Here is a 19760-nt window from a genome sequence, read left to right on the forward strand (position 1 = left end):
TGGGGAGTGGGGCGTTTTTGGTTTTGGGGAGTGGGTGGGGGGTCAGGGGCTTTAGGTTTTAGGGTGGGGTTGGGGGGTGGGGCGTTTTTGGTTTTGAGGAGTGGGTGGGGGGTCAGGGGGATTTAGGTTTTAGGGTGGGGTTGGGGGGGTGGGGCGTTTTTGGTCTTGGGGAGTGGGAGGGGGTCAGGGGGTTTTAGGTTTTAGGGTGGGGTTAGGGGGGTGGGGCGTTTTTGGTTTTGGGGAGTGGGTGTGGGGTCAGGGGGTTTTAGGTTTTGGGGTGGGGTTGGGGGGGTGGGGCGTTTTTGGTTTTGTGGAGTGGGTGGGGGGTCAGGGGGTTTTAGTTTTTGGGGTGGGGTTGGGGGGGTGGGGTGAGGGATGTAGGGTGAATGGTGCCTATTGCTAATGATTTTATCAGGAATGCCTTTACAACGAAATATCGTTGTTAAGGCATTCGTGGTAAAATCATTAGTAGTAGCAATGAGGTCGGTGTTCCGACCTCGTTGTTAAGGCAGTAGTTGTTTTTGAAGTCGTTGTTTCGTCGTACAACCCTCATGAACAAAGGATTGTGTATGGGAATTGGGTAAAGGGTGTAAAGAGATTACAGAAGTAACCGTAACTAATTAGGTTTCCTCTGCCTTTTAAAAGGTAGACAATCAGATTAGGTGCAGAGAGGACATCTTCCTGGAAGGCCCTACTCCCAGAATCTTACCTATTTTCCTGGAATTTTGAACATCCCAGGCAATAGGTAGGGAGTTAGAAGGTAGGTCCTATCGTCCCCCAATGCTATGTTACTTCTCTCTAGCTAAGAGTGTGCCACAATAGTCTGTCAGAACACAAAGCCCATTACTATGAAACATTGCCTGGATGATTTGGACCCCCAATTTACCCTGCAGTATTTGGCCACCATGTTGTATGCTATACAAGTGGAAAACTCAGCCATGAAGCAAGAAATGGGATCTATTCAGTCTCATTTAGCACAAAGTGGTAGAATTACTGGTCCGGGGGAACTTCAGCCCCAAAGGGAGCTGCTGCTTCTTCATCAACTACTCAACTCCAAGTCATTACCCCAGTGTCTGTTCCATTAGCACTGCCCCGAACGGTTTTACGGGGACAGTGAAAACTTTAGTATTTTTATGAATCAATGCCATTTACATTTTTGGCAAGACCAACTGCTTTTCTAGATGATGCCTCTCAAGTTGCTTTTTTTCTTTCCTACCTAGGTGGAGACACCTTGATTTATCTCCAGGGCATGGTTAGAACTTGCTTCATCACTCATGGCCATTGTTACACCTAATCATTTAAATTTATAACAACCCCCACAATGTACCACTCAAACATAGTAAACTTTGCATCTCATCACTTAGACTTGAGCATAGACATAATTGTTCAATCCAACACAGGCACAGTCACCTGACAGCCCACACATATGCAGTTTGATATCTCACACCATAGGCAAAATAGTCCCGCTTATTTTGTGTATTCAGATGTTTTGTACAGAGATGTAAGTCATCTTGCAGCTACTTCTGAATACACAATTAAAACAGCATCATTGCCGGAAGAAAAAGTCTTCACATAGCTAGCATCTAGCCGATAGGAACTATTACTTCCTTTCTAGCATTCTTCAGTTGCTGTCCTTGTCATTTCAGATCTTCAGCCAAAGCCTCCATTAATACTTCTGATTTCTAGAGCCTCAGTAGTGACAATGGTTCAGTTCTGCCCTCATATTTTGGTTCAGTGCATTTCAGAGTCTAGGTTAATGAATATTCAAAGCTCTGTCTTAGTGGTTTGATATCTGAAACATTTCTATTGTACAAGGTGCAAAATGGTCTCAAGTAAGTTATTTGCTGGTTTGTAATGTGGTGTAAGCTCTTGCATGTACACAGAATACTTTCCACAGCTCATCAAATGCTTTGCCATGTCGCGTATGCTCTCATTATCATAATCGCAGTGTGGGGGACTAAGTCTGACCCACGGTGAAGGACCCTTGTCACCCCAAATCCGGGTTATGCTCCGGCTAAGTAGCAGTGCCTTATCTCTCCCGAATGGAAGAGACAATTGGGCAGCCGAGCGCATGACATCTTAGTACTTCCCAGGGAAGTCGTGGTCACTCAGATCACAACCGGTGCTCTCATACACAGTACGGTCTCATATAAAAATGACAAAGGCAGTTTAAGTGTTAAAGATTAGTTTAATAAAACGACTGCACTTTGTATAGTAAGGCGTGAGCTGCAATAACCAGAACAAAACAACACAGTAGGATTAAAATAGTAAAGATGAGAGTGAAGCACAAGAATAAGGCTATCATAGTGCAACTATATTAAGTTCTCTCTAAGTTATATTATGCGCACAGCATGTGAAGCTCTAAGCCTGCCTTTCAGGTTCCCCCTGGAGGACATCAACCCTCATACCTGAGCAAAGGCCTGTAAGCTGCATCAGCATCTGCAACGGGGCAGTCAGCATCTAGTTGTAGGTTCCTGGTCGGAATCTCCCTTTCAAGATCGTCAGTGATGGCCGTCAGAAGACCACAGTATTATGAGTCACCAACAAAACACTGCAAAGAAAAAATACACCTAACACCGTCTGCCTGATTGACAGCGTGAAAGAGGCATTTCTACCACCACCACCACCACACCGACAACATCCCACTCTCCAAATTACGAATCACAAATCAGCACTGCGGTCTGAGCACGGCGGCAATCTATTGGTGGTCCGAACCGCAGCGGACAATAATGCACCTCCACCAGAACACTGCACCACATTGGACAATACCAATACCCGCACCTGATACACATTAACACACCATACACACCTGACGAAAGCACTACAAACCCCCCACACAAGCCCAGAATCCTTTGCACCCAGAAAGTCACGACATAGTGAGGCTAGAGCACACTGACAGAAAGCACTACACCTAGATATCACAGGCACCATCACATTGAACACGCATCACACAACACACAACATCAAGAGCAACATAACACGCACATCACCACTGCACACAAACTCCACAAACCACACGCACATCTTAGCACTCAACCTCACACCAACAAACAGCACACCCAGCATCCCTGCACACCACATACCACACCACCCACAACACAACCACCATGGCACCACAAAAAACAATTCACAGACGAGGAGCTGAGGGTCATGGCTGAGGGTTATGGTCAGAGTGGAGCCGCAGTTGTTTGGAGCGCAGGTCCAGCAGACATCCATAGCCCAGAAAATGGACGTATGGCAGAGAATCGTCGTCAGGGTGAACGCAGTGGGAAACCATCCATGCATACTGGACGACATTAGGAAGAGGTGGAACGACCACGGGGATGGTACAGGCCGTGGCATCACAACACCAAATCGCCATCAGGAAGACTGGTGGTGGGCCCCCACCTCATATGCCCACCTAGTCAAAGGATTTCCCACACTGCAGCAAGTACTACAACTACCACAAAGCAACGTTCCCTACCCTTGAATGACTGCTAAATCCAATTCACACCTGTGCACATGCATGTCACCCCCTTCACAAAAATGAAATTGGAATGCACATCAGTACATGGCAATGACAGTAGCATGCCCAGTACCAGCTCTTGAGCAAAATAATCCCATATCAACATTCAACTGATGCAAACACAAGCAGTAGTCAAGAAACTGTCAACACCATTACTGTCCGAAAATCCAGACAATGATGGCATACAACCAGGTGTACCACTAGTACAATACCTGTCATTACACAGGTCACCCAAGAACTACCACACAGCAGAGGATGCCAGAGACAGAAAGCCCAGCCCTGGAGTTAGGTCTAATAGAGGAGGAATCCCCTGGATGGCTGGATAGGGATGACGTACTTAGCTCATCAGGCATGACTGGTCAGTCCACCTCAACTAGCCTCCCCATGCCCACAACTGAATCCCCTTCCCCTGTGCCATCCATTGCACATCCCATCTTCCAGGACCTGTGTCCCATGGACAGATCAAACATCAGTGTGCCCCACAGGACAGCGCCATGAGTCAATATTCCAAACCCAAGACGATGACAGTCCTGGTGTCAGTGGGAGAGGGCACACTGCACCAGGGGCACATGCACAGGGGGCAAGGGCCAGGGGGAGGGCAATCGTGGGCCAAGTGATGATGCAGCAATAGGACACAACTGGCCAGGAGGCCGTCTACAGATTCCTGGGAGCCTACCAGCAATCCCAGGACAAGATGGGCCAGATACTCACCACCTTGCAGGAGACCCAAGGGCTGCAGGGTGAATACCACCAGGAGGCCATGCAGCAGTGGCAGGCACACAGTGCTACCATGTTCTCCATGTTAGGGGTGTTAAAAAAAACTCAACACCATTCTGTGGACATCTTCCACCCAAAAGCAGGCCCCATCCAGTAGTCACACAACACATTTACATCAGCACCTGCTACATGAATGGAGGCCCAGCAAGAGGACCCACAGGCCACCAGCAGCCCGCCCCTGCAGCTGAGGTAACCCCCGTAAAAGACGTTGACCACTCAGAGATTCTGCTAGACCTGAGGCTAAGACCAAACCCCCCACCAGGATGTGATCCCTCTCCTGAACTGTCACCCCTGTGTGCCACTGAAACACCCTGTTGGCTGTCCAATGCAAGGTTCCCATCATCCCAAGACTAATGGATACAGGACCTGTGAAACATACAGCTGGACAACCAACTCATATTATCACAGAAACCATGTCCCCACTCATCTGAACTGTGATGTGAAACACTCAATAAACATCAATGAGCACAAGTAATGGTGTATTTGTCTTCATTGTTTAAAGGGGCATTTCTGTTAACAAGCAAGAATCAAATATACATATCTGGACTACAAGAATGTCAAAGTGACAGATGTATTAGGAATCTCCAGCAGTTGTGTAAGTACATCCATATTATAGTAACATCCAGGGGCAAGGGTGACAACAGGTATTTCAGTAAGCAGCTTGCAAACAGACCTGTGACCTGAAGAGGGAAAAATATGGAATAAGGCTCAGTGTTGTAAGCCATGTAGGCCGTATCCATACATCAACAGCAGTACGTCACAAACACAGGATGATTGCCCCATGGACTATAATACCACATATGTAAAAACCTGGATTGTCACTCATACACATGTGTAGTAATTTAAAGATTCCTCATATGTGACATCCTTTACCAAACACCTCCCTGCATAGTCAGGAACAAGTAGTTGCCACACAGCAGCTGATAATACAAATGATAGGCCTATAGAACAGGACAAGTCAGATAAGTGTCCCTTACATTTACCCAACCAGTCAGACTGAGAATCAATAAACTTGGGTACAACCATAGGGATGTATTGTCATGGCAGCAGCATTAAACACATGTCATTGGCAGCAATGCACTTCCATTCCCCTCATGGTAATTCAGCAAATTTTCAGGTTCGGAAACCAAGATGGAAGGCAGTAGTCTCCACTCACACCTTGATGCATGCAAAATCTAAGTACAAACTAGTGTCTCCAATACATGGTCCAAGTGCACATAACATCCAAATCACACATACCTGAAAATCATTGAAAGTAGTGGCAAATCGGGTCAGTCTTGTTGTCATGTGCCTCCTCCTTGTCTGCCTTCTCTTCAGTATCAGGGTCACAGGCCTCATCCACAGCTCCTGCATCAATTTACCCCTCCTCCAACAGTGAGATGTGCCGTCTGAGGGCCAGATTATGGAGCATGCAGCATGCAACATTTATCTTGCTGCCTTTCCCTGGTCGGTACTGTAGGGCACCACCGGACCTTGGAGGCAATGAAATCTAGCTGTTAAGAGGCCGAAAGTCCTCTCTATCACCCGCCTCCTCCAGCCATGTGCTTCATTGTACTTGTTCTCCTCACCTGTAGTTGGATATCTAACAGGTGTCAGGAGCCAGGGCAGGTTGGGGTATCAGGAGTCAACTGTGTGGAAAAGGATATATGACTACAGGACACAGTGATAGGCATAGTGCAGACTGTTTAGGGAGAAAATCAAACATATGACATGGACAGACGTACACATGCTTATTAGCCAGACCCTTTCTCACTCTAGCTGTAACATCAATGCAGGGACACTGCTGTTCCTCAGAACGTAGAAATCATGTACCGAACCAGGGTATTTCGCTGTCACATGTTGTTAGAAATGGGGTCCTTGGTTGGCAGTCAGGTTACCCCACTCTAGTCAGGGTAAAAGAAAATCACCCTCAGCTAAACCCTGCTTACCCCCTTGGTAGCTTGGCACAAGCAGTAGGCTTAACTTCACAATGCTAGGTGTAAAGTATTTGTACCAACAGACACAGTAACTCAATTAAATCACTACAAAATGACACAACACAGATTTAGAAAAATAGGAAATATTTATCTAAACAAAACAAAAACAAAACGACAAAAATCCACAATACACAAGTCAAGTTATCACTGAAAATGCAAAAAAGAGCCTTCATGTAATTTTAAACACACACTAACACTGTTAGCGTGAAAATGTACCATGAGCGAGTCAAAAATAAATCCGCTCGGGCGAGTGTGTGTCAAAAAGGGCTTGCAATGCGTCAATTTCACTCACAAGCGAGACCTTGTGTCGTTTCACCTTTCATCGGGTCGGATGCGTTGTTTCTTCTCTCTGCAGGAGAGCGATGCGTCGATCCGGTCAGCACTCTCGGACCCGGGCAGGCCTTGTGTTGTTTTTACATGCTCAGAGGTGTTTGCATCGGAAATCCAGCAGCACGATGATCCAAAACCACGCAGCGTGGGTTGCGATCTCACCAGCCTCCGTCAGCGATGCTGTGCATCGTTTCTCTAGCTCGGGCGTCATTCTTTGGGTCACGTTGCAGGCAAACCGCGATTTTGAGCTGCGAAGCCAGTGCTGCGTCAAATGTTCAGCCGCAAGTCGGAGTTGCGCCAATCTTTTCCCCGCACGGCGTTATGTGCATGGATTTCTTCCTCTTAGGCTGCCAGTTTCAACTTTCAGGGTCCCAGGAACTGGATGGGCACCACAGGGCAAATTAGGAGTCTCTCTAGAGACTCTAGGTGCTGGAAGACAGAAGTATTTTCTGTCCCTGGGACGTCAAACAACAGGAGGCAAGCTCTAAATCAAGGCCTTGGAGATCGTCACAAGAAGGAAGGCAGCACAAAGCCCAGTCTTTGCCCTCTTACTCTGGCAGAAGCAGCAACTGCAGGATAGCTCCACAAAGCACAGTCACAGGCAGGGCAGCTCTTCTCCCTCAGCTCTTCAGCTCTTCTCCAGGCAGAGGCTCCTCTTGGTTTCCAGAAGTGTTCTAAAGTCTGTGGTTTTGGGTGCCCTTCTTATACCCATTTTCTCCTTTGAAGTAGGTCTACTTCAAAGCAAAGTCTCTCTTGAATGTGAAATACTGCCTTGCCCAGTCCAGGACCCAGACACTCACCAGGGGGTTGAAGACTGCATTGTGTGAGGGCAGGCATGGCCCTTTCAGGTGTGAGTGACCCCTCCTTCCCCTCCCTCCTAGCACAGATGGCTCATCAGGAAATGCAGACTACACCCCAGTTGCCTTTGTGTCACTGTCTAGTGTGAGGTGCAACCAGCCCAACTGACAAACTGACCCAGACAGGGAATCCTCAAACAGGCAGATTCACAGAAATGGTATAAGCAAGAAAAGTCTCACTTTCTAAAAGAGACATTTTCAAACACACAATCTTAAATTTAACTTTACTAAAAGATGTATCTTTAAATTGTGAGCTCAGAGACATCAAAATCCACATGTCCATCCGCTCCCAAAGGGAATCTACACTTTAATCATATTTAAAGGTAGCCCCCCATGCTAACCTATGAGAGGGACAGGCCTTTCAACAGTGAAACATGAATTTAGCAGTATTTCACTGTCAGGACATAGAAAACACATTACTATATGCCCTACCTTAACCATACACTGCACCCTGCCCTTAGGGCTTCCTAGGGCCTGCCTTAGGGGTGCCTTACATGTAAGAAAAGGGAAGGTTTAGGGTACACTTGCCAAGTCGAATTTACAGTTAAAACTGCACAAACAGACACTGCAGTGGCAGGTCTGAGACATGATTACAGAGCTACTTATGTGGGTGGCACAACCAGTGCTGCAGGCCCACTAGTAGCATTTGATTTACAGGCCCTGGGCACCTCTAGTGCACTATACTAGGGACTTACTAGTAAACCAAATATGCCAATAAAGGATAAGCCAATTACATACACATTTTGTAAAGGAGCACTTGCACTTTAACACTGGTTAGCAGTGGTAAAGTTCCCAGAGTAACAAAAACAGCAAAAACAGAGTCCAGCACACATCAACAACCTGGGAAACAGAGGCAAAAAGTTAAGGCCACTCCAAGGATGAAAAGTCTAACACATGTGATATTCACTTGTCTGCAAGACACACCATTTGTACATTGAGCGCATATGTACTCTTCTGGTTTTTGTACACCTGTTCATAGGCCCTTGGAGGTACCAAGGCGATGTGAGGCCCATCAATGGCCCCTACTACATGTGGGACATTTGAAATGTTGTAAAAGGCTGTCTTAACAGTATTCAATTCAGCATGTTGTGGGAACCTAAGGTTCCTGTTCATAGGCTTGAGTAGGGCATCCAGCACATCCTGTAACACCATATGAGCTTGTGCTGTGACATCCCTGCAGCCAGTCCCACAGTCACCTGAACCATGCCATTGGCTGGAAAATGCAGGACTGACAACTCCTGGACTGTTGGAGGGATGACATGGTGATTTCTCAAAGCTGGCAGGAGGTCTGGCTCCAACTGGGTGATCAGTTCCCTTATGGACACACAGTTCAGTTGATAGGTCATAATGATGTGGCGCTCTTCCATGGTTTCAAGATCTACTAGGGTCCGGTAAACTTGTGCATTCCTCATCACTTCTTTTTGGCTGTATCTAGGCAGGGAGACAAACAACAATCTGGACACATCTCACAATGTAGTGACCCATGTATGACATATGACAATCAGGAAGTATTGGTCATGTAAGTTGGCTGTCATGTTGAGGAAAGACACATAACTAACATTCCATTCCTACCCAGACAATGCCTCATATTGCCGTACCTGTGACAAGGGACGTGTACAGGACTTGTAGTGATTTACAAACAAAGACTTTCCATATGTTTCAGTATACGGATTGTCAATACAGACATTTGTAGAAGCAACTGTGGTAATGTCACCTACCTGACACCCACTACATATGTGAGTGTTGACAAAATGCAACCTACAATTAAGCATATTGTGACGATATGCAGGTAATTACGCAGTGGGAACCCAGGACAGTCATGTAACTATGTAAAATGGCAGCTGACTGTCCTGCATGCAGAGGACAGATGGAAGTGGACTCATTCCGCCGCCGGCAGTCATCATGGCGGAAGGCAGTGGGAACAGCTGTGCAGCTCTTCATTGGTTAACATTGACGTCTATGGGAAAATGGGACCAATGACAATCACCGCCGACGCTGACGGTCATGACTGCTGCGGTCGTGACCGACATTTTATATGGCCAAGCTCACTTGACCCCTGGCACTCGGGCAAGGAGGACCTTCACTTTGTGTGCTGCTGTGTCCTGTATCTTGGAGCCATGATGGCATGTACTGCAGGGGATAGGGCCCCAGCCTTCACAGCTGAGAAGCTGGATGAACTGGTGGAAGGGGTCCTACTCCTTTATGGGCGGTTGTATGGGTCTCGAGAGCAACAGGTCAGTACAACATTTGTTGTCTTTCATTTCGGGTGGTGTTTGACGGCAAATGTGTGTGCACATTGACATGTGATGTATGATTTGGGGTAATGCATGCACATGATATATATGGTGTTTTGAGTAATGGCAATGTGAATGGCAGTATATTTTGTTTGTCGCCAAAGGTTGCAGCTGTATATGTATCATCTACATCATGTTCTCCATTTTCTCAATGTTTCTGTTAGAAAAGGGGTCTCTAGTTGGCAGAGGAATACACCCTTGTCCAAATAGAGACCACAATCCTAGTCAGGTCAAGTCACACACAATCCAAATTATCCTATGCCCACCCTCTGGTAGTTTGGCACTGAGCAGTCAGGTTTAACGTAGAAGGCAATGTATAAAATACTTGTGCAATAAATCATGCAATAACACAGTGAAAACACCACAAAAACACACCAAACAGGTTTAGAAAAATATAAGATATTTATCTGAATAAATTAAGGTCAAAACGATGAAGATTTGATAAGCACAAGTTGAAATATCACTTTTGCAAAGTTAAGAAGATTCTTAAGTCTTTAAAAATCAACAATTGTCTCTTGTGTGCACAAATTACCTGGTTTGGTCAAAATTACATACAGGGAGACCACAGAGGTGGAGATGCATGGGAAAAGGAAGGTGTGCATCAGATTCCCCGATGTGGCACAGACGATGCGTCACTTTTCCCCATGCTGCAAAGGCTTTGGGTCGATTTTAGGAATGCAGTCTTGGATCCTCACTGCGATGTGGGTTTCTTTTGATGCCCAGGGATGATGCGTGGGAGTTCTGTGTGTGGGGGACGAAGTCACAGGTGCTGCGTCAATCCTATAGGTGATGGGTTGGAGTTTCTGTCGCACAGCAGGCGCTGTGTTGATTCTTCACTCAGGAAGTTGGGCTGAGTTGTTCTGGCTCAACTGTGCATCGATCCAGTATGGCTGTGCGTCAAAGTCCTGGTCGCAATGCAGGCACTGCATTAATCTCTACTCAGGAGGCCGGGCTGCATCGTTCCTTTTCAGCAATGTGGCCATTTTCTCACTGCTAGGCAGGCTGTGCATCGTTTCCGGCAGGCTGTGCATCGAGTTCTGCCGCACAAGAAGTTTCCTTAAAGAGAGGAAGTCTTTTTGGCCCTGAGACTTTAAACACAGGAGGCAGGCTCAATCCGAGCCCTTGGAGAGCACTTCTCAGCGAATTCAGTGGCCATCAAGGAAGCAGGGAAACAGCAAGGCAGCAGTCCTTCACAGCAAAGCAGTCCAGGCGAGTCCTTTGAGCAGCCAAGCAGCCCCACTTGACAGGTTGCAGGATCTGGTCCAGAAGTGTCTCTTCCAGGAAGTGTCTGATTTGGTGGGTTCAAGGACCCAGTTTACAAACCAAAAAAATACATTTGAAGTGGGGGAGACTTCAAAGAGAGGTTTTGAAGTGCACAAGGTCCCCTTTCAATACAGGTCTGTCTGCCATGGTCCCAGAAGGGGTTTTGGCAGTCCATTGTGTGAGGGCAGGCCACTAGCCTTTGAAATGTAAGTGTCAGCCCCCTCTACCCTTCCAGCCCAGGAAGACCCATTCAGTATGCAGATGAGTGCAGGTGTGACTGAGTATCCTGTGTTTGTGGTTGTTTGGGTGAAATGCACAAGTGAGCTGTCAACCAGCCCAACCCAGGTGTGGATTGAAAACAGGCTGTAAGGCAAGATGGATTTTAAGTGCAGAGAAATGCTCACTTTCGTAAAGTGGCATTTCTAAAATAGTTGTGCCTTTTACCTACACAGCACCCTACCCTATGGGTTACCTAGGGCCTACCTTTTGGGTGACATATGTTGAAAAAGGGGAGTTTATGGCTTAGCAAGTACTTTTAAATGTCAAGTCGAAGTGGCAATGAAACTGCACACACAGGCCTTGCAATGGCAAGCCTGAGAAATGGTTAAGGGGCTACTTTTGTGGGTGGCACAACCAGTGCTGCAGGTCCACTAGTAGCATTCAATCTACAGGCCCTGGGTACATGCAGTGCACTTTACTAGGGACTAAAAAGTAGATCAAATATGCCTATTGGGTATGAACCAATGTTACCATGTTTAAGGGAGAGAGCATATGCGCTTTAGCACTGATTAGCAGTGGTAAAGTGCACAGAGACCTCAAACCAGCAAAAACAGTGTTAGAAAAGTGTAGGGAGGCAGGCAAAAAGTTGGGGAATGACCACCCTGAGGCTGTCAGGTCTAACAGTTTCCCATGCAGGCCAGCGCCCACCAGAAGAAAGGGTTATGGAGAGCCATTGCCAAACTAGTGCAGACCCTGGGGGTCCGTAGCCGGCAGAGCACCCACTGCAGGAAGCAGTGGGAGGACCTGAGACACTGGGCCCAAAAGACTGCAGAGGCCCAGCTCAGGATGGCCTCCTAACGTGGAAGGGGTGCCCATTGGACCCTAACCCCCATAATGGCCGCATACTGACTGTGGCCTACCCAGAGTTAGATGGTGCTTGAGGGCAGCACAGCAGCCACAAGGGGGTAAATGCAGACTGTTAGGTGACTTCAGCATGATTGTCTACTGTGTCCCTCACTGGGCTTAGGATTTACAAGGTCAGATGGAATTTGGGGAGTGTACAGTTGTGGTTGTCACTCCTAGCATGTTGCACTGTAGTACGTTAGCTATGTAAAGCCATGTAGGAAGTGAAGTGGTGGTACTGTACCACATTTTCTACTGTACATGTGTTTTTTGTTTGTGTTCACAGTACCTCTGAAGTCAGATTTGTTCTATCCTGTAATGACTGACATGTAGATGTGTATGTTAATGGATTAAATTGATAGATGAATGAGTTAGGCAGTTGACAGGCATGTAGGATGTTCAATCAAGTGTGTAGGCTGCAGGGGTGAGGTAATAGGTGGTTAGTTTGGTTATGGTTACCAGGACTCTATTGTTAATAACTGTACTATGGGCTCTTGTTGTCATGACAGGGGCAAATGGGTGTATTGGTTGTATGTCTACTAGATGTGTAGGTATTTAACCTTTCCTCCCTTTCTTTCACTCCAACATTCCTTCTCTGTCCACCTTGGTCTATGTGTAAATTAGCATCATCTGGTGAAGGAGGAAGGGCACCGGCGAGTGGGGATGCTGCAGCCCACGGACCCAGGAGGCTGACACTAGTGGAGCCGAGATGACAAGTGGGACGGAGGGCGAGAGGAGCACCAAGGGGAGACTGGAGCTACTATGACATCTACTTCAGATTACTCCTCTGATGGTGGCTCACTGGCAGTGGTGGACCCATCTGGGATCACCCCAGGGCCATCTTTGTTCGCCACCCCCCTTACCAGCACCGCCCTCCCTGTAGCTCCCCAGCGAGTTGCCCGTGCCTACTCACCAAGGAGGGTGGGCGTCTGCTTCACTGCAGGCACCTCTATCCCTGACCCTGTCAGCCCTGCTGCCTTCAATGAGGAAGTTATTGACTTCCTGAAGTCCATCTCTGTGGGGCAGACAACCATTGAGAATGCCATCCAGGGAGTCAAATGCCTACCTGGAAGGCATTCATGGTGCCTTGTCTGGGCTACAGAGATCATTTGAGGCTGTGGCCTCCTCGTTGACGGCAGCGAGTGTCCCTTCATCTTCTGTATCCCCCTCCAGCTACCTGTTCCCAATCCACAACCCCTCTCCCTTCACCCATCCAGGGCACACCTACAGACCAGCATACACCTACTGCAACAGACAAGGTGTGCAAAGACAAACACAAGCATCACAAAGGAACCCACAGGCATGCACACCCACAACACATCAGCATACACAACAGAAACTTCCCACACTGCTTCACTCACCACCTCCACTGTTACAGTCACATCACTACTCACACCTTCTATCACTGCATCATCACACCCTGATCCTACCAGTATTCCTGTCATACCCTCGGTCACCACAACAGCGGTCTCACAGACAACCACCCCACACATCACATCAGCGCTCACCATGACCACCTTCCCTACCACCCACTTCTTCCATTCCCTCTCCCTGCATCTCCACCCCCTTACTTCCAAGAGACACACATGCTCCCACTCACCCACCCAGCATATACCCACCACACACATGCACACATTGCACACACCAGCATCCACGTACAGCACACCAACATGTCACAGGAGCACGCCCTCTCCCTCTACTCCTATCTTCTTTTCATGTGCCCGCCCCCGTGTACAGAAAAAAGTCTTCATTGCTGCCCTTGACCTGTTCCCTACTCCTGTCACGCCCTGTGTTGCCCCCAAACATCATGTCTTCCTGCCCCTATCCACCTCCCATTCCTCCACTGCCCACTCTGGTCTTGCCCCTGCTCCTCCACCCAGTAAGAGGTCCGCCCCTCCCAGAGCCAAAGTCACGCCTCCCAAGCCCAAACAGAAACACTCCCCTTCCAAAACCAAGCCACCCCCACTGCCCCCTCCCTCAAACCCCTGAGGTGCCTGCCTGTCACACTGATGCGCAAATGACATGGAGGCGTATTTGCTGTCAGAAATCAAGTTGGGGCCCTGACATGTGGACTATGTGCTTTGTGTACTTCTCCACATGGGACTTGCCATTTGGCACTTTTTCTAGATAGTTATATTTTAATGTTATAGTTTTCAATACATCTGCCCACGTTGATGTGGTTGGCAAGATGAGATGCTTGTCCTGGTTTCCTTCTACATGGTGGTGTGACATCTGTGTGCAATGGCGTGTGATGTATGTGTATGGGTTGTGCCTGTGTTGTTGCATGCGCTGGGTAGATGGGTTGTGCCATTTGTATGTTGTGATGTGTCTGACTGCTGTCTTGTGGAATTGTATGGAGTGGTGTGTGCGTGTCAATGTATGCTGCTGCATCTGTGGATTCCTTTGTATGTTGGTTGTATGTGACGTGTCACCTGTGTCATTGTTTCGATGTCTGTTCACTGATATTGATTGAGTGTCATTGCTAAATCCAGATTTTTTGTGTGTGTGTATTTGTGGCATTTCTCAACGTGTCTGTCTATGAAAGCATTAAAGTGCTTGTGGTCTAGTTGTCATTTTGTGATTATGGGGTGTTCACTATCAATGTGTATGACTGTGTTGGTGGTGTTTGTGTGCGTTGTGCTGTGTGTTTGGCACGTATCTGCATGGCGTTGTGTGTGTATTAGGTACTTGGCTTTTCCGTACTTTGTGTGTGCCTTGTCAATTGTATTCAATGAGTGCCAGTTGGTGATAACTTCTTTATGAATTTCCCTGAGGAGTCTTTCAATCAGCAAGATAAATACCACTCTTATTTGTATCTATGATTTTACATTCTTTTGTGAATTTTCACAATAAGGAGGAGACAAAGAAAGTGTCAATTATTGAGGCCCTTTGTGGTGAGGAGAAGGTCTTACACGGGTGAAACCACCTGGAAACTCCATATTACCACATAAACATGTGTTGTCTCAAACAGAGTCTGTCAATGTGGCATTTTCCTAACCTAAACTCTATAAATGAAAGTTTAGATTAGCAACAACCAGTGATTCATAGTTCTAGCAGATTCAAGGTCATTCCTTGAGATTAGGGTTTTCAATAAAGTTGCCTGAAATTAAAATGGTTTATTTTGTGTATTATGTATTCATTAGCATGATTAGGTGTTCAGTCAAACAGCCCCTATGCAGAGATTAGGGTAAACATCAACATTAACAAATCCAGAATCTGAGTTCATGTTGGATAAACCTTTACTACATTCAGTAAATTATCATACATTTAAAAAATATTTTCCACCGTACAATTGAACCCTTTAATGTATTATACAGTTCCCTGAAGGTCTACCCTTATATATAAATACTTTATTTGAACTGAATTTAAAGAATGAGGCACAGAGAGAGGGGATGTGACGAGAAAGAGAGTGAAATTGGCAAAAATAAAAGAGAGGAAAAGAAGCAAGAGAGAGGGAGGAAGAGAGCTAATTAGGAAATAGGCCTTGTACCAATTGGGTTTACTGGTTTACTCCCTGTTCTTTTGCATTTTACTACCCAATTGTTTGAGCTTTTACTATGAGCGAGTCTAACCACCTGAGTGAGTCTCACAGTAAATTCACAATAAATGGAATGAGAGTGCTAAGTGCCAGTGTCTGCCTTTTAAGAGAAGGTCACTACTGCTCAGCCAGGGTAAGAGGCTCTATGCTGATTAAACATGAACACATGAGCACACATATGTGTAGGCTGCACAAGTGAGACTACTGTCTTGCACATCTTGGTATCTGGTATCTGCATATCAATATCTTATCACCGAGGAGCCTTTTCAAGGATTGGCACTGACCTGTGATATGCCTTGTAAGATGAGTGGGAATTCTCAGTGTAGGTCTGTAGTGTTTACTGAAGGTTTGTGGTGCTTACACTGTATTACAGATTATAGGTGAAATCTTCAACCTTTCTTAGACCTACAGGTTCTGGTAAAATAACAATCTAGGCATAAACTTGCACTCCTAGTGTATATCTGCAGTCCCTGAGATCTTAACTACACTCCTTATGACACTTTTAAAAATGTCTTATTTCACTGGGTCAGCTTATAATTCGATTCCAGTCATTTGTTCCACATGCTGACCAAGTTAATTGCTCTCAATTAGATGTCAGGCCTTTGTTTTTCCTACTGGCCAAGTTAATTACTCTACTCTCCAGCATGAGTAGGAAAGGCCTCCCTACACAGTAGTCATTACCAGTGCTTGACCCGGTTCTGGGGAAAGTAAGAAGTGGGAAGGAAATCTGAATCTGTTACTTAGTTTGTCACACGGCACCTGGGCTGGAATGGCTCATGTTCCCGGAAACAAAGGAGGAGAGTCAGACCTCTGGAGCCAAACATAGCTCACATTTGAAGTTTTGATGGAAAGGAACCAGGTAACTCTGTTAGCTAAGGGGGTACTGACACTCCCAGGGGAGATCGTCCTACAGACAACTTAAAGTCATCATATTAGATTGTCCAAGAATGCTTTGCAAGAGGGTTGGAACAGTGTTGAGGGGATGATATGACATTGTAGGATTTGCAAGGTGTGCTTGGCTTCTAGTACTTTCTACCTCCACTTAAAAACCCACTCCACAAGTAAGAAGTAGATGAGAATACACTGGAAATGCCAACAGCTTCAGAATGCCCAGAAGAAATAAGAAACCATTTGATGCTCTTCATCTGATGACTCCAGCTGACCCCACAGGACTTGGATGCATGTCTCTGGGTGTCAGTGGCACTAGCCCTTTATGCCTCATGAGGAACAGATCGGTAAATTTACCTCTTGGGGAAATTTGGGTACTGGTTGAGGGGAGCAAAACCCTACTTAAGCAACAGCCACAATTTCTGTCAGGGTGAATTTACAAGTAAACCCCAAATTAACTTGTACTTAACCTTTGAGTAGCTTGGTGCAAGCAGTCAGGCTTAACTTAGAGGCAACGTGCAAAGTATTTATGCCACACATCAAACAGTGTTAAAGTGAAAACACATGCCAGAAAAATCCCACACCAATTTAGAAAAATTTACTAAAATATAATAAATTATTTGAGATCAAAACAACGAAAACCCAATTAGTAAAACCGGAGATATACAACATTAGAGGTTTAAGTGAAAAATAGTTCTTAAAAGCACAAAGTGCCAACTATGGTTATGTGGCTGTGCTGGACTGGGACAAAGTCACATTTTCAGATCAACTATGGACTGGGTATAAGAACCAACTTAGACATACTGAACAAAGTACCTTAAATCCTGGTTTGTGGAGCATTTTGAGATCCCACATTGAGGGTGTGTTATGCTACAGTGGTTCCTCAGAGACCTGTGGGGCTGTGATGCAGAGTCCTGCATCATCATCAGCGCTGCTGTAGATGACGGGCTTGTGATGCAAAGTCCTGCATTGAAGATGCGTCGGGCAACGGTGTTTCCGAAGAAGCTGTGTGGCTGAGATTTAATCTTGCAAGCTGGTTGAGGATGCTGTCAATGAGGGGGTTGCGACATGACAGTCTGTGGCAAGGATGCATTGTGCAGCAGCAGTTCTAAAGAAGCAATGGACTATGATTCAGGGTCTTGCACCAGGGATGCATTGTGTTGCAGTTCAAAAGCGGCAACAAGGAGATGCGTTTCATAGCATCATTTCTGCTCACAGGACCACAACTGGGCTGGCAGAGTACCTTCAGGCCCACTTCCAAGGGCTTAGTATTGAAGAGGCAACACTTGGGAGTCAAGGCTCACAGCAGACTGAGTTTAGATGCCAGATTTGAGGTGGTTGGAGCTTTTTCTGTCCCTCAGGATCCGATCTGAACAGGTGGCCAGCCAACTAGCTCTTGGATTCACTCTGGTGGTCTTAGGATCAATATGTAGGTCCAGTCCAGCAGGGCAGCATGGCAACATAGTTCCAGTCCTTCTTGCAGAAAAACACAGCATTCCTTCTGAGTCTTCCACTGAGGTGCACCTAAGAGTTGGGTCACAGGGCCCATTATTTATACCTAGTACCACTTTGAAGTAGGAGTAGGATCTAGAGGTGTCCACCCCCATAAGTGTTTGGAATTTCCTGCCTCCCTGCCCTGGCCCCAGCTTGTCTAGGGTCACAAAAAACTAGTGTCAAAGCCTTTGTGATTGTGCTCAGACAGAGGCTTTGTGATGTGCAAATGTGACAGTTTCTTCCCTCATCAAATCAGAGGGGGCCTGTTCTACCAGCTACAACCCCCCTTTGTCTCACTCGGAGAAAAACACAAAGACTGACTGCCAGCTACACCTAGTTATGTGATCAAGGGTACAGGCTACAGGCACAAAATGGCTGAGACAAGAAAATGGCAACTTTCTGAAAGTAACTTCAAATGAGCCAAAATCTACACTCTGACTTAATCAAAATTCATCCATCTACATAATTGAAATTATAAATGATAAACTACGTGCAAATGGGGTTTTGACCTCTGACCTGGAGGCATAGTACATGAAAGTAGGAGCAGCTGACCCCCTGTCTGGGGGAATGTCCCCCTAATGCACTCTTTCTAAAAGAAAATTAACATGTCTACCTGCCCCCAGTTGAAGGTTGGCACTTATTAAATGTCAAACAGTAACCCAATGTTATCCTCTGGGTACGGTACGCCTTGCAGTAGTGAAAAACAAATGCAAGAGTCTTTCACTACCAGGACATGTACATGTTAAAAGTACATGTCTAACTTTTTAAATACACTGCACCCTGCCTCATGGGTTATTCATGGCCTACCCTAGAGGAGATTTATATGTATTAAAAAGGAATGTTTAGGCCTGACAAAATGTTTATTTTGCTAGGTAGATCTTCAGTTTTAAAACTGCACAAAACGGGTGCAACGGCAGGCCTGAGACATGTTTAAAAGGACTTCTTAAAAGGGTGGCACAAAAAGTGCTGCACGCCCACTGGTAGCAGTTAATATATAGGTCCTGGGTACCTGTAGCACTGCTTCATTTGGGACTTACAAGTAAATTAAATTTGGCAATAGTTTGTAAGCCAGTTTTACCATGTTAAAAGGAGAGACCACAAGCACTTCAGCACTGGTTAGTGGTGTTAATGTTTGCAGAGTCCTAAAAGCCAACAAAAGCAGGTTCAGAAATCCAGCAGGTGAAGCCAAAAACTTAGAGGATGACTCTGTAGAAAGGGCCACATACAACAACACCTATAGGATCTTTATGGACTAGCTCTTGATTCCGTTGACACATGTGCCCTGAAAGTAGCCAGAAGGCTGTAGGTCCTAGGGAGTTTGGCAGGGGGTTGTTCAGATAGTTGGTTGTGGAAAACCTGTGGAAAAACAAAACATCCTCCCAAGCAGGAGAGAGCACTGTGAGCCCAGACAGAGGCTAGGTCTGGTGCAGGGAGGCAGAAAACCCAGTTACCAAATGAAAGAATCTTTTGGAGGCCAGCAGGACTAAAATAAATGCTCTCAGTGGCTAGAACTGGCTACCAGGAGCAATGTAAGCAAAGAATCATCACGATCTGCTCAAGGAGCCATGAGGTGTCCTCATTCTAGGCTGTGTGTCTGTGGGGGCAGAGCAGAGAACAAACAGCATGCTGCTTCTTCGTCTTTAATTCAAATTGTCTCTGGAAGGTGCAACCTTCTGTGGTTAGCACAACATTATGTGTTACCCTTTTGGGGAAGGA

Source organism: Pleurodeles waltl, chromosome 7, assembly GCF_031143425.1.
Source record: "Pleurodeles waltl isolate 20211129_DDA chromosome 7, aPleWal1.hap1.20221129, whole genome shotgun sequence".
NCBI lineage: Eukaryota > Metazoa > Chordata > Amphibia > Caudata > Salamandridae > Pleurodeles > Pleurodeles waltl.